General features: G+C 36.9%; 10 non-coding genes across 10 annotated transcripts; all 10 read right to left on the bottom strand.

The window, feature by feature from the left end:
• Positions 1 to 236: 236 nt before the first annotated feature.
• Positions 237 to 355, bottom strand: LOC136181438 (5S ribosomal RNA). Its single transcript, XR_010667786.1, has one exon. It is a non-coding gene; the product is annotated as a 5S ribosomal RNA (ribosomal RNA).
• Positions 356 to 1,772: 1,417 nt separating this feature from the next.
• On the bottom strand, positions 1,773 to 1,891 carry LOC136181427 (5S ribosomal RNA). The gene has a single exon (XR_010667775.1). It is a non-coding gene; the product is annotated as a 5S ribosomal RNA (ribosomal RNA).
• Positions 1,892 to 3,308: 1,417 nt separating this feature from the next.
• Positions 3,309 to 3,427, bottom strand: LOC136181446 (5S ribosomal RNA). Its single transcript, XR_010667793.1, has one exon. It is a non-coding gene; the product is annotated as a 5S ribosomal RNA (ribosomal RNA).
• A 1,406-nt stretch (positions 3,428 to 4,833) lies between these two features.
• On the bottom strand, positions 4,834 to 4,952 carry LOC136181702 (5S ribosomal RNA). Its single transcript, XR_010668049.1, has one exon. It is a non-coding gene; the product is annotated as a 5S ribosomal RNA (ribosomal RNA).
• Positions 4,953 to 6,376: 1,424 nt separating this feature from the next.
• Positions 6,377 to 6,495, bottom strand: LOC136181416 (5S ribosomal RNA). The gene has a single exon (XR_010667764.1). It is a non-coding gene; the product is annotated as a 5S ribosomal RNA (ribosomal RNA).
• Positions 6,496 to 7,918: 1,423 nt separating this feature from the next.
• LOC136182003 (5S ribosomal RNA) lies at positions 7,919 to 8,037 on the bottom strand. The gene has a single exon (XR_010668321.1). It is a non-coding gene; the product is annotated as a 5S ribosomal RNA (ribosomal RNA).
• Positions 8,038 to 9,454: 1,417 nt separating this feature from the next.
• On the bottom strand, positions 9,455 to 9,573 carry LOC136181692 (5S ribosomal RNA). Its single transcript, XR_010668039.1, has one exon. It is a non-coding gene; the product is annotated as a 5S ribosomal RNA (ribosomal RNA).
• A 1,423-nt stretch (positions 9,574 to 10,996) lies between these two features.
• Positions 10,997 to 11,115, bottom strand: LOC136181445 (5S ribosomal RNA). Its single transcript, XR_010667792.1, has one exon. It is a non-coding gene; the product is annotated as a 5S ribosomal RNA (ribosomal RNA).
• Positions 11,116 to 12,538: 1,423 nt separating this feature from the next.
• On the bottom strand, positions 12,539 to 12,657 carry LOC136181402 (5S ribosomal RNA). Its single transcript, XR_010667750.1, has one exon. It is a non-coding gene; the product is annotated as a 5S ribosomal RNA (ribosomal RNA).
• A 1,405-nt stretch (positions 12,658 to 14,062) lies between these two features.
• On the bottom strand, positions 14,063 to 14,181 carry LOC136181405 (5S ribosomal RNA). Its single transcript, XR_010667753.1, has one exon. It is a non-coding gene; the product is annotated as a 5S ribosomal RNA (ribosomal RNA).
• Positions 14,182 to 15,000: the final 819 nt, after the last annotated feature.

Here is a 15,000-nt window from a genome sequence, read left to right as displayed (position 1 = left end):
CTTACGTAAGTAGGCTACATGTACTTTTTGAATGTAAAACTGAACTTTGAAAACAGCCTCCAGAGAGCGTAATATGTATTAATACTCACTGAAAACATTGATGAAAATTGCAACAAAAAAAAAGAGGACAGACTGCCAAATAAAATCATGTTTCATTTTCCACTGGCCTGTTTCTCTCAGTCCTTTCTCCACTAGTGAGGCAACAGCGCCCTCTTCTGGCTAAAGGAGGTATTAAAAGCTTACAGCACCTGGTATTCCCAGGCGGTCTCCCATCCAAGTACTAACCAGGCCCGACCCTGCTTAGCTTCCGAGATCGGACGAGATCGGGCGTGTTCAGGGTGGTATGGCCGTAAGCGAATGAACAGGTTGTTAAAGGGTTATTTATACATACTTAGGTTTAAAGTAACACCTCGCCAAAATTAGAGCAAGTGACTATGACCTAGTTGATTTTATTACTTTTCTACTCAAACGTGTGGGCCTATGGATAGACTTACACTTAATCTTACTAGATTCAGCAATACTTTGACGCTGGGAGTTAACTAAAGACTTGCAGCTTGTTTTTAAGACTTGTTTCACGACTTGCGGGCAAACTGAACGTTCAAACGTCTGATAAACACATTGAACAAACCGATTCCGTGAAGATTAACTTCCCTCTTTCAAAACTGGCCTGGTTAGTACTTGGATGGGAGACCGCCTGGGAATCCCAGGTGCTGTAAGCTTTTAATACCTGCTTCAGCCAGCAGGGGGCGCTGTAACCTCCTGCTATGCACTGCAGTTCTTTTTTTATTTGTCTATCATTGCTTCTACTTTCCTACAAAGTAGCTTACACTGAATTTTGATTGGGGATCATCTATAGCATATATAGGGACTGATTGTAATAATTATGAATTTTCATATAATTAGTAAGTGTTCCTTTGTGATTCCTAATGGAGGATTGTTTTTTTTAATGATTAGTTACAATGGAGAATGTGAGGGGATCAAATATGTATGCCCCACAGGGTTATGATTTCTACATGAAACATTGCAATGGCTGATTTATTCATTTGTCATTCAAGATTACCTCAAAACAAGTAAGTGGTGATAAAAACATAATTTCGAGTTGTCCCTTATATCTTAATCAATCACTGCTTAGGCTACTATAATAATCCTAAATCTTGTGTGCCTTAATGCAACATTTAAACTTATTTCTGCTGTTCACTGTTCACAAGTTTGCAGTATTGAAAACCTTAATAAATCCACAGTAAAAGTGACGATGCAAAATGGTCAACTTCTGAAAAATCGTCAATTGATTCTGAAAAAATATTGATTGATAAGTAAGCATCACTTGTTTGCAGGTTTTTTTTAAATTCAATCTTAATAGTAATCATTTATAATAATTCCTGATTTGGTGTAAATGTTTATTATTGATGTGAAAACATTTATAATGATGGTGAATATTTCCAGTTGAATCAAATGTATAATATGGCTACCAGAGTGTTGTGGGGAAGTAAAGAGTAACCTAAGTACAAGTAATTAAAATATGTTAATGCAGTAGTCCTTACGTAAGTAGGCTACATGTACTTTTTGAATGTAAAACTGAACTTTGAAAACAGCCTCCAGAGAGCGTAATATGTATTAATACTCACTGAAAACATTGATGAAAATTGCAACAAAAAAAAAGAGGACAGACTGCCAAATAAAATCATGTTTCATTTTCCACTGGCCTGTTTCTCTCAGTCCTTTCTCCACTAGTGAGGCAACAGCGCCCTCTTCTGGCTAAAGGAGGTATTAAAAGCTTACAGCACCTGGTATTCCCAGGCGGTCTCCCATCCAAGTACTAACCAGGCCCGACCCTGCTTAGCTTCCGAGATCGGACGAGATCGGGCGTGTTCAGGGTGGTATGGCCGTAAGCGAATGAACAGGTTGTTAAAGGGTTATTTATACATACTTAGGTTTAAAGTAACACCTCGCCAAAATTAGAGCAAGTGACTATGACCTAGTTGATTTTATTACTTTTCTACTCAAACGTGTGGGCCTATGGATAGACTTACACTTAATCTTACTAGATTCAGCAATACTTTGACGCTGGGAGTTAACTAAAGACTTGCAGCTTGTTTTTAAGACTTGTTTCACGACTTGCGGGCAAACTGAACGTTCAAACGTCTGATAAACACATTGAACAAACCGATTCCGTGAAGATTAACTTCCCTCTTTCAAAACTGGCCTGGTTAGTACTTGGATGGGAGACCGCCTGGGAATCCCAGGTGCTGTAAGCTTTTAATACCTGCTTCAGCCAGCAGGGGGCGCTGTAACCTCCTGCTATGCACTGCAGTTCTTTTTTTATTTGTCTATCATTGCTTCTACTTTCCTACAAAGTAGCTTACACTGAATTTTGATTGGGGATCATCTATAGCATATATAGGGACTGATTGTAATAATTATGAATTTTCATATAATTAGTAAGTGTTCCTTTGTGATTCCTAATGGAGGATTGTTTTTTTTAATGATTAGTTACAATGGAGAATGTGAGGGGATCAAATATGTATGCCCCACAGGGTTATGATTTCTACATGAAACATTGCAATGGCTGATTTATTCATTTGTCATTCAAGATTACCTCAAAACAAGTAAGTGGTGATAAAAACATAATTTCGAGTTGTCCCTTATATCTTAATCAATCACTGCTTAGGCTACTATAATAATCCTAAATCTTGTGTGCCTTAATGCAACATTTAAACTTATTTCTGCTGTTCACTGTTCACAAGTTTGCAGTATTGAAAACCTTAATAAATCCACAGTAAAAGTGACGATGCAAAATGGTCAACTTCTGAAAAATCGTCAATTGATTCTGAAAAAATATTGATTGATAAGTAAGCATCACTTGTTTGCAGGTTTTTTTTAAATTCAATCTTAATAGTAATCATTTATAATAATTCCTGATTTGGTGTAAATGTTTATTATTGATGTGAAAACATTTATAATGATGGTGAATATTTCCAGTTGAATCAAATGTATAATATGGCTACCAGAGTGTTGTGGGGAAGTAAAGAGTAACCTAAGTACAAGTAATTAAAATATGTTAATGCAGTAGTCCTTACGTAAGTAGGCTACATGTACTTTTTGAATGTAAAACTGAACTTTGAAAACAGCCTCCAGAGAGCGTAATATGTATTAATACTCACTGAAAACATTGATGAAAATTGCAACAAAAAAAAAGAGGACAGACTGCCAAATAAAATCATGTTTCATTTTCCACTGGCCTGTTTCTCTCAGTCCTTTCTCCACTAGTGAGGCAACAGCGCCCTCTTCTGGCTAAAGGAGGTATTAAAAGCTTACAGCACCTGGTATTCCCAGGCGGTCTCCCATCCAAGTACTAACCAGGCCCGACCCTGCTTAGCTTCCGAGATCGGACGAGATCGGGCGTGTTCAGGGTGGTATGGCCGTAAGTGAATGAACAGGTTGTTAAAGGGTTATTTATACATACTTAGGTTTAAAGTAACACCTCGCCAAAATTAGAGCAAGTGACTATGACCTAGTTGATTTTATTACTTTTCTACTCAAACGTGTGGGCCTATGGATAGACTTACACTTAATCTTACTAGATTCAGCAATACTTTGACGCTGGGAGTTAACTAAAGACTTGCAGCTTGTTTTTAAGACTTGTTTCACGACTTGCGGGCAAACTGAACGTTCAAACGTCTGATAAACACATTGAACAAACCGATTCCGTGAAGATTAACTTCCCTCTTTCAAAACTGGCCTGGTTAGTACTTGGATGGGAGACCGCCTGGGAATCCCAGGTGCTGTAAGCTTTTAATACCTGCTTCAGCCAGCAGGGGGCGCTGTAACCTCCTGCTATGCACTGCAGTTCTTTTTTTATTTGTCTATCATTGCTTCTACTTTCCTACAAAGTAGCTTACACTGAATTTTGATTGGGGATCATCTATAGCATATATAGGGACTGATTGTAATAATTATGAATTTTCATATAATTAGTAAGTGTTCCTTTGTGATTCCTAATGGAGGATTGTTTTTTTTAATGATTAGTTACAATGGAGAATGTGAGGGGATCAAATATGTATGCCCCACAGGGTTATGATTTCTACATGAAACATTGCAATGGCTGATTTATTCATTTGTCATTCAAGATTACCTCAAAACAAGTAAGTGGTGATAAAAACATAATTTCGAGTTGTCCCTTATATCTTAATCAATCACTGCTTAGGCTACTATAATAATCCTAAATCTTGTGTGCCTTAATGCAACATTTAAACTTATTTCTGCTGTTCACTGTTCACAAGTTTGCAGGATTGAAAACCTTAATAAATCCACAGTAAAAGTGACGATGCAAAATGGTCAACTTCTGAAAAATCGTCAATTGATTGATAAGTAAGCATCACTTGTTTGCAGGTTTTTTTTAAATTCAATCTTAATAGTAATCATTTATAATAATTCCTGATTTGGTGTAAATGTTTATTATTGATGTGAAAACATTTATAATGATGGTGAATATTTCCAGTTGAATCAAATGTATAATATGGCTACCAGAGTGTTGTGGGGAAGTAAAGAGTAACCTAAGTACAAGTAATTAAAATATGTTAATGCAGTAGTCCTTACTTAAGTAGGCTACATGTACTTTTTGAATGTAAAACTGAACTTTGAAAACAGCCTCCAGAGAGCGTAATATGTATTAATACTCACTGAAAACATTGATGAAAATTGCAACAACAAAAAAAAAAGAGAGGACAGACTGCCAAATAAAATCATGTTTCATTTTCCACTGGCCTGTTTCTCTCAGTCCTTTCTCCACTAGTGAGGCAACAGCGCCCTCTTCTGGCTAAAGGAGGTATTAAAAGCTTACAGCACCTGGTATTCCCAGGCGGTCTCCCATCCAAGTACTAACCAGGCCAGACCCTGCTTAGCTTCCGAGATCGGACGAGATCGGGCGTGTTCAGGGTGGTATGGCCGTAAGCGAATGAACAGGTTGTTAAAGGGTTATTTATACATACTTAGGTTTAAAGTAACACCTCGCCAAAATTAGAGCAAGTGACTATGACCTAGTTGATTTTATTACTTTTCTACTCAAACGTGTGGGCCTATGGATAGACTTACACTTAATCTTACTAGATTCAGCAATACTTTGACGCTGGGAGTTAACTAAAGACTTGCAGCTTGTTTTTAAGACTTGTTTCACGACTTGCGGGCAAACTGAACGTTCAAACGTCTGATAAACACATTGAACAAACCGATTCCGTGAAGATTAACTTCCCTCTTTCAAAACTGGCCTGGTTAGTACTTGGATGGGAGACCGCCTGGGAATCCCAGGTGCTGTAAGCTTTTAATACCTGCTTCAGCCAGCAGGGGGCGCTGTAACCTCCTGCTATGCACTGCAGTTCTTTTTTTATTTGTCTATCATTGCTTCTACTTTCCTACAAAGTAGCTTACACTGAATTTTGATTGGGGATCATCTATAGCATATATAGGGACTGATTGTAATAATTATGAATTTTCATATAATTAGTAAGTGTTCCTTTGTGATTCCTAATGGAGGATTGTTTTTTTTAATGATTAGTTACAATGGAGAATGTGAGGGGATCAAATATGTATGCCCCACAGGGTTATGATTTCTACATGAAACATTGCAATGGCTGATTTATTCATTTGTCATTCAAGATTACCTCAAAACAAGTAAGTGGTGATAAAAACATAATTTCGAGTTGTCCCTTATATCTTAATCAATCACTGCTTAGGCTACTATAATAATCCTAAATCTTGTGTGCCTTAATGCAACATTTAAACTTATTTCTGCTGTCCACTGTTCACAAGTTTGCAGTATTGAAAACCTTAATAAATCCACAGTAAAAGTGACGATGCAAAATGGTCAACTTCTGAAAAATCGTCAATTGATTCTGAAAAAATATTGATTGATAAGTAAGCATCACTTGTTTGCAGGTTTTTTTTAAATTCAATCTTAATAGTAATCATTTATAATAATTCCTAAATTTGGTGTAAATGTTTATTATTGATGTGAAAACATTTATAATGATGGTGAATATTTCCAGTTGAATCAAATGTATAATATGGCTACCAGAGTGTTGTGGGGAAGTAAAGAGTAACCTAAGTACAAGTAATTAAAATATGTTAATGCAGTAGTCCTTACTTAAGTAGGCTACATGTACTTTTTGAATGTAAAACTGAACTTTGAAAACAGCCTCCAGAGAGCGTAATATGTATTAATACTCACTGAAAACATTGATGAAAATTGCAAGAACAAAAAAAAAAGAGAGGACAGACTGCCAAATAAAATCATGTTTCATTTTCCACTGGCCTGTTTCTCTCAGTCCTTTCTCCACTAGTGAGGCAACAGCGCCCTCTTCTGGCTAAAGGAGGTATTAAAAGCTTACAGCACCTGGTATTCCCAGGCGGTCTCCCATCCAAGTACTAACCAGGCCCGACCCTGCTTAGCTTCCGAGATCGGACGAGATCGGGCGTGTTCAGGGTGGTATGGCCGTAAGCGAATGAACAGGTTGTTAAAGGGTTATTTATACATACTTAGGTTTAAAGTAACACCTCGCCAAAATTAGAGCAAGTGACTATGACCTAGTTGATTTTATTACTTTTCTACTCAAACGTGTGGGCCTATGGATAGACTTACACTTAATCTTACTAGATTCAGCAATACTTTGACGCTGGGAGTTAACTAAAGACTTGCAGCTTGTTTTTAAGACTTGTTTCACGACTTGCGGGCAAACTGAACGTTCAAACGTCTGATAAACACATTGAACAAACCGATTCCGTGAAGATTAACTTCCCTCTTTCAAAACTGGCCTGGTTAGTACTTGGATGGGAGACCGCCTGGGAATCCCAGGTGCTGTAAGCTTTTAATACCTGCTTCAGCCAGCAGGGGGCGCTGTAACCTCCTGCTATGCACTGCAGTTCTTTTTTTATTTGTCTATCATTGCTTCTACTTTCCTACAAAGTAGCTTACACTGAATTTTGATTGGGGATCATCTATAGCATATATAGGGACTGATTGTAATAATTATGAATTTTCATATAATTAGTAAGTGTTCCTTTGTGATTCCTAATGGAGGATTGTTTTTTTTAATGATTAGTTACAATGGAGAATGTGAGGGGATCAAATATGTATGCCCCACAGGGTTATGATTTCTACATGAAACATTGCAATGGCTGATTTATTCATTTGTCATTCAAGATTACCTCAAAACAAGTAAGTGGTGATAAAAACATAATTTCGAGTTGTCCCTTATATCTTAATCAATCACTGCTTAGGCTACTATAATAATCCTAAATCTTGTGTGCCTTAATGCAACATTTAAACTTATTTCTGCTGTTCACTGTTCACAAGTTTGCAGTATTGAAAACCTTAATAAATCCACAGTAAAAGTGACGATGCAAAATGGTCAACTTCTGAAAAATCGTCAATTGATTCTGAAAAAATATTGATTGATAAGTAAGCATCACTTGTTTGCAGGTTTTTTTTAAATTCAATCTTAATAGTAATCATTTATAATAATTCCTGATTTGGTGTAAATGTTTATTATTGATGTGAAAACATTTATAATGATGGTGAATATTTCCAGTTGAATCAAATGTATAATATGGCTACCAGAGTGTTGTGGGGAAGTAAAGAGTAACCTAAGTACAAGTAATTAAAATATGTTAATGCAGTAGTCCTTACTTAAGTAGGCTACATGTACTTTTTGAATGTAAAACTGAACTTTGAAAACAGCCTCCAGAGAGCGTAATATGTATTAATACTCACTGAAAACATTGATGAAAATTGCAACAACAAAAAAAAAAGAGAGGACAGACTGCCAAATAAAATCATGTTTCATTTTCCACTGGCCTGTTTCTCTCAGTCCTTTCTCCACTAGTGAGGCAACAGCGCCCTCTTCTGGCTAAAGGAGGTATTAAAAGCTTACAGCACCTGGTATTCCCAGGCGGTCTCCCATCCAAGTACTAACCAGGCCCAACCCTGCTTAGCTTCCGAGATCGGACGAGATCGGGCGTGTTCAGGGTGGTATGGCCGTAAGCGAATGAACAGGTTGTTAAAGGGTTATTTATACATACTTAGGTTTAAAGTAACACCTCGCCAAAATTAGAGCAAGTGACTATGACCTAGTTGATTTTATTACTTTTCTACTCAAACGTGTGGGCCTATGGATAGACTTACACTTAATCTTACTAGATTCAGCAATACTTTGACGCTGGGAGTTAACTAAAGACTTGCAGCTTGTTTTTAAGACTTGTTTCACGACTTGCGGGCAAACTGAACGTTCAAACGTCTGATAAACACATTGAACAAACCGATTCCGTGAAGATTAACTTCCCTCTTTCAAAACTGGCCTGGTTAGTACTTGGATGGGAGACCGCCTGGGAATCCCAGGTGCTGTAAGCTTTTAATACCTGCTTCAGCCAGCAGGGGGCGCTGTAACCTCCTGCTATGCACTGCAGTTCTTTTTTTATTTGTCTATCATTGCTTCTACTTTCCTACAAAGTAGCTTACACTGAATTTTGATTGGGGATCATCTATAGCATATATAGGGACTGATTGTAATAATTATGAATTTTCATATAATTAGTAAGTGTTCCTTTGTGATTCCTAATGGAGGATTGTTTTTTTTAATGATTAGTTACAATGGAGAATGTGAGGGGATCAAATATGTATGCCCCACAGGGTTATGATTTCTACATGAAACATTGCAATGGCTGATTTATTCATTTGTCATTCAAGATTACCTCAAAACAAGTAAGTGGTGATAAAAACATAATTTCGAGTTGTCCCTTATATCTTAATCAATCACTGCTTAGGCTACTATAATAATCCTAAATCTTGTGTGCCTTAATGCAACATTTAAACTTATTTCTGCTGTTCACTGTTCACAAGTTTGCAGTATTGAAAACCTTAATAAATCCACAGTAAAAGTGACGATGCAAAATGGTCAACTTCTGAAAAATCGTCAATTGATTCTGAAAAAATATTGATTGATAAGTAAGCATCACTTGTTTGCAGGTTTTTTTTAAATTCAATCTTAATAGTAATCATTTATAATAATTCCTGATTTGGTGTAAATGTTTATTATTGATGTGAAAACATTTATAATGATGGTGAATATTTCCAGTTGAATCAAATGTATAATATGGCTACCAGAGTGTTGTGGGGAAGTAAAGAGTAACCTAAGTACAAGTAATTAAAATATGTTAATGCAGTAGTCCTTACGTAAGTAGGCTACATGTACTTTTTGAATGTAAAACTGAACTTTGAAAACAGCCTCCAGAGAGCGTAATATGTATTAATACTCACTGAAAACATTGATGAAAATTGCAACAAAAAAAAAGAGGACAGACTGCCAAATAAAATCATGTTTCATTTTCCACTGGCCTGTTTCTCTCAGTCCTTTCTCCACTAGTGAGGCAACAGCGCCCTCTTCTGGCTAAAGGAGGTATTAAAAGCTTACAGGACCTGGTATTCCCAGGCGGTCTCCCATCCAAGTACTAACCAGGCCCGACCCTGCTTAGCTTCCGAGATCGGACGAGATCGGGCGTGTTCAGGGTGGTATGGCCGTAAGCAAATGAACAGGTTGTTAAAGGGTTATTTATACATACTTAGGTTTAAAGTAACACCTCGCCAAAATTAGAGCAAGTGACTATGACCTAGTTGATTTTATTACTTTTCTACTCAAACGTGTGGGCCTATGGATAGACTTACACTTAATCTTACTAGATTCAGCAATACTTTGACGCTGGGAGTTAACTAAAGACTTGCAGCTTGTTTTTAAGACTTGTTTCACGACTTGCGGGCAAACTGAACGTTCAAACGTCTGATAAACACATTGAACAAACCGATTCCGTGAAGATTAACTTCCCTCTTTCAAAACTGGCCTGGTTAGTACTTGGATGGGAGACCGCCTGGGAATCCCAGGTGCTGTAAGCTTTTAATACCTGCTTCAGCCAGCAGGGGGCGCTGTAACCTCCTGCTATGCACTGCAGTTCTTTTTTTATTTGTCTATCATTGCTTCTACTTTCCTACAAAGTAGCTTACACTGAATTTTGATTGGGGATCATCTATAGCATATATAGGGACTGATTGTAATAATTATGAATTTTCATATAATTAGTAAGTGTTCCTTTGTGATTCCTAATGGAGGATTGTTTTTTTTAATGATTAGTTACAATGGAGAATGTGAGGGGATCAAATATGTATGCCCCACAGGGTTATGATTTCTACATGAAACATTGCAATGGCTGATTTATTCATTTGTCATTCAAGATTACCTCAAAACAAGTAAGTGGTGATAAAAACATAATTTCGAGTTGTCCCTTATATCTTAATCAATCACTGCTTAGGCTACTATAATAATCCTAAATCTTGTGTGCCTTAATGCAACATTTAAACTTATTTCTGCTGTTCACTGTTCACAAGTTTGCAGTATTGAAAACCTTAATAAATCCACAGTAAAAGTGACGATGCAAAATGGTCAACTTCTGAAAAATCGTCAATTGATTCTGAAAAAATATTGATTGATAAGTAAGCATCACTTGTTTGCAGGTTTTTTTTAAATTCAATCTTAATAGTAATCATTTATAATAATTCCTGATTTGGTGTAAATGTTTATTATTGATGTGAAAACATTTATAATGATGGTGAATATTTCCAGTTGAATCAAATGTATAATATGGCTACCAGAGTGTTGTGGGGAAGTAAAGAGTAACCTAAGTACAAGTAATTAAAATATGTTAATGCAGTAGTCCTTACTTAAGTAGGCTACATGTACTTTTTGAATGTAAAACTGAACTTTGAAAACAGCCTCCAGAGAGCGTAATATGTATTAATACTCACTGAAAACATTGATGAAAATTGCAACAACAAAAAAAAAAGAGAGGACAGACTGCCAAATAAAATCATGTTTCATTTTCCACTGGCCTGTTTCTCTCAGTCCTTTCTCCACTAGTGAGGCAACAGCGCCCTCTTCTGGCTAAAGGAGGTATTAAAAGCTTACAGCACCTGGTATTCCCAGGCGGTCTCCCATCCAAGTACTAACCAGGCCCGACCCTGCTTAGCTTCCGAGATCGGACGAGATCGGGCGTGTTCAGGGTGGTATGGCCGTAAGTGAACGAACAGGTTGTTAAAGGGTTATTTATACATACTTAGGTTTAAAGTAACACCTCGCCAAAATTAGAGCAAGTGACTATGACCTAGTTGATTTTATTACTTTTCTACTCAAACGTGTGGGCCTATGGATAGACTTACACTTAATCTTACTAGATTCAGCAATACTTTGACGCTGGGAGTTAACTAAAGACTTGCAGCTTGTTTTTAAGACTTGTTTCACGACTTGCGGGCAAACTGAACGTTCAAACGTCTGATAAACACATTGAACAAACCGATTCCGTGAAGATTAACTTCCCTCTTTCAAAACTGGCCTGGTTAGTACTTGGATGGGAGACCGCCTGGGAATCCCAGGTGCTGTAAGCTTTTAATACCTGATTCAGCCAGCAGGGGGCACTGTAACCTCCTGCTATGCACTGCAGTTCTTTTTTTATTTGTCTATCATTGCTTCTACTTTCCTACAAAGTAGCTTACACTGAATTTTGATTGGGGATCATCTATAGCATATATAGGGACTGATTGTAATAATTATGAATTTTCATATAATTAGTAAGTGTTCCTTTGTGATTCCTAATGGAGGATTGTTTTTTTTAATGATTAGTTACAATGGAGAATGTGAGGGGATCAAATATGTATGCCCCACAGGGTTATGATTTCTACATGAAACATTGCAATGGCTGATTTATTCATTTGTCATTCAAGATTACCTCAAAACAAGTAAGTGGTGATAAAAACATAATTTCGAGTTGTCCCTTATATCTTAATCAATCACTGCTTAGGCTACTATAATAATCCTAAATCTTGTGTGCCTTAATGCAACATTTAAACTTATTTCTGCTGTTCACTGTTCACAAGTTTGCAGTATTGAAAACCTTAATAAATCCACAGTAAAAGTGACGATGCAAAATGGTCAACTTCTGAAAAATCGTCAATTGATTCTGAAAAAATATTGATTGATAAGTAAGCATCACTTGTTTGCAGGTTTTTTTTAAATTCAATCTTAATAGTAATCATTTATAATAATTCCTGATTTGGTGTAAATGTTTATTATTGATGTGAAAACATTTATAATGATGGTGAATATTTCCAGTTGAATCAAATGTATAATATGGCTACCAGAGTGTTGTGGGGAAGTAAAGAGTAACCTAAGTACAAGTAATTAAAATATGTTAATGCAGTAGTCCTTACTTAAGTAGGCTACATGTACTTTTTGAATGTAAAACTGAACTTTGAAAACAGCCTCCAGAGAGCGTAATATGTATTAATACTCACTGAAAACATTGATGAAAATTGCAAGAACAAAAAAAAAAGAGAGGACAGACTGCCAAATAAAATCATGTTTCATTTTCCACTGGCCTGTTTCTCTCAGTCCTTTCTCCACTAGTGAGGCAACAGCGCCCTCTTCTGGCTAAAGGAGGTATTAAAAGCTTACAGCACCTGGTATTCCCAGGCGGTCTCCCATCCAAGTACTAACCAGGCCCGACCCTGCTTAGCTTCCGAGATCGGACGAGATCGGGCATGTTCAGGGTGGTATGGCCGTAAGCGAATGAACAGGTTGTTAAAGGGTTATTTATACATACTTAGGTTTAAAGTAACACCTCGCCAAAATTAGAGCAAGTGACTATGACCTAGTTGATTTTATTACTTTTCTACTCAAACGTGTGGGCCTATGGATAGACTTACACTTAATCTTACTAGATTCAGCAATACTTTGACGCTGGGAGTTAACTAAAGACTTGCAGCTTGTTTTTAAGACTTGTTTCACGACTTGCGGGCAAACTGAACGTTCAAACGTCTGATAAACACATTGAACAAACCGATTCCGTGAAGATTAACTTCCCTCTTTCAAAACTGGCCTGGTTAGTACTTGGATGGGAGACCGCCTGGGAATCCCAGGTGCTGTAAGCTTTTAATACCTGCTTCAGCCAGCAGGGGGCGCTGTAACCTCCTGCTATGCACTGCAGTTCTTTTTTTATTTGTCTATCATTGCTTCTACTTTCCTACAAAGTAGCTTACACTGAATTTTGATTGGGGATCATCTATAGCATATATAGGGACTGATTGTAATAATTATGAATTTTCATATAATTAGTAAGTGTTCCTTTGTGATTCCTAATGGAGGATTGTTTTTTTAATGATTAGTTACAATGGAGAATGTGAGGGGATCAAATATGTATGCCCCACAGGGTTATGATTTCTACATGAAACATTGCAATGGCTGATTTATTCATTTGTCATTCAAGATTACCTCAAAACAAGTAAGTGGTGATAAAAACATAATTTCGAGTTGTCCCTTGTATCTTAATCAATCACTGCTTAGGCTACTATAATAATCCTAAATCTTGTGTGCCTTAATGCAACATTTAAACTTATTTCTGCTGTTCACTGTTCACAAGTTTGCAGGATTGAAAACCTTAATAAATCCACAGTAAAAGTGACGATGCAAAATGGTCAACTTCTGAAAAATCGTCAATTGATTGATAAGTAAGCATCACTTGTTTGCAGGTTTTTTTTAAATTCAATCTTAATAGTAATCATTTATAATAATTCCTGATTTGGTGTAAATGTTTATTATTGATGTGAAAACATTTATAATGATGGTGAATATTTCCAGTTGAATCAAATGTATAATATGGCTACCAGAGTGTTGTGGGGAAGTAAAGAGTAACCTAAGTACAAGTAATTAAAATATGTTAATGCAGTAGTCCTTACGTAAGTAGGCTACATGTACTTTTTGAATGTAAAACTGAACTTTGAAAACAGCCTCCAGAGAGCGTAATATGTATTAATACTCACTGAAAACATTGATGAAAATTGCAACAACAAAAAAAAAAGAGAGGACAGACTGCCAAATAAAATCATGTTTCATTTTCCACTGGCCTGTTTCTCTCAGTCCTTTCTCCACTAGTGAGGCAACAGCGCCCTCTTCTGGCTAAAGGAGGTATTAAAAGCTTACAGCACCTGGTATTCCCAGGCGGTCTCCCATCCAAGTACTAACCAGGCCCGACCCTGCTTAGCTTCCGAGATCGGACGAGATCGGGCGTGTTCAGGGTGGTATGGCCGTAAGCTATTGAACAGGTTGTTAAAGGGTTATTTATACATACTTAGGTTTAAAGTAACACCTCGCCAAAATTAGAGCAAGTGACTATGACCTAGTTGATTTTATTACTTTTCTACTCAAACGTGTGGGCCTATGGATAGACTTACACTTAATCTTACTAGATTCAGCAATACTTTGACGCTGGGAGTTAACTAAAGACTTGCAGCTTGTTTTTAAGACTTGTTTCACGACTTGCGGGCAAACTGAACGTTCAAACGTCTGATAAACACATTGAACAAACCGATTCCGTGAAGATTAACTTCCCTCTTTCAAAACTGGCCTGGTTAGTACTTGGATGGGAGACCGCCTGGGAATCCCAGGTGCTGTAAGCTTTTAATACCTGCTTCAGCCAGCAGGGGGCGCTGTAACCTCCTGCTATGCACTGCAGTTCTTTTTTTATTTGTCTATCATTGCTTCTACTTTCCTACAAAGTAGCTTACACTGAATTTTGATTGGGGATCATCTATAGCATATATAGGGACTGATTGTAATAATTATGAATTTTCATATAATTAGTAAGTGTTCCTTTGTGATTCCTAATGGAGGATTGTTTTTTTTAATGATTAGTTACAATGGAGAATGTGAGGGGATCAAATATGTATGCCCCACAGGGTTATGATTTCTACATGAAACATTGCAATGGCTGATTTATTCATTTGTCATTCAAGATTACCTCAAAACAAGTAAGTGGTGATAAAAACATAATTTCGAGTTGTCCCTTATATCTTAATCAATCACTGCTTAGGCTACTATAATAATCCTAAATCTTGTGTGCCTTAATGCAACA

Source organism: Labrus bergylta, chromosome 13 (assembly GCF_963930695.1).
Source record: "Labrus bergylta chromosome 13, fLabBer1.1, whole genome shotgun sequence".
NCBI classification, from domain to species: Eukaryota; Metazoa; Chordata; class Actinopteri; order Labriformes; family Labridae; genus Labrus; species Labrus bergylta.
The sequence above is the reverse complement of the archived record's forward strand: the minus strand, read 5'-3'. Positions and strand labels throughout refer to the sequence as shown.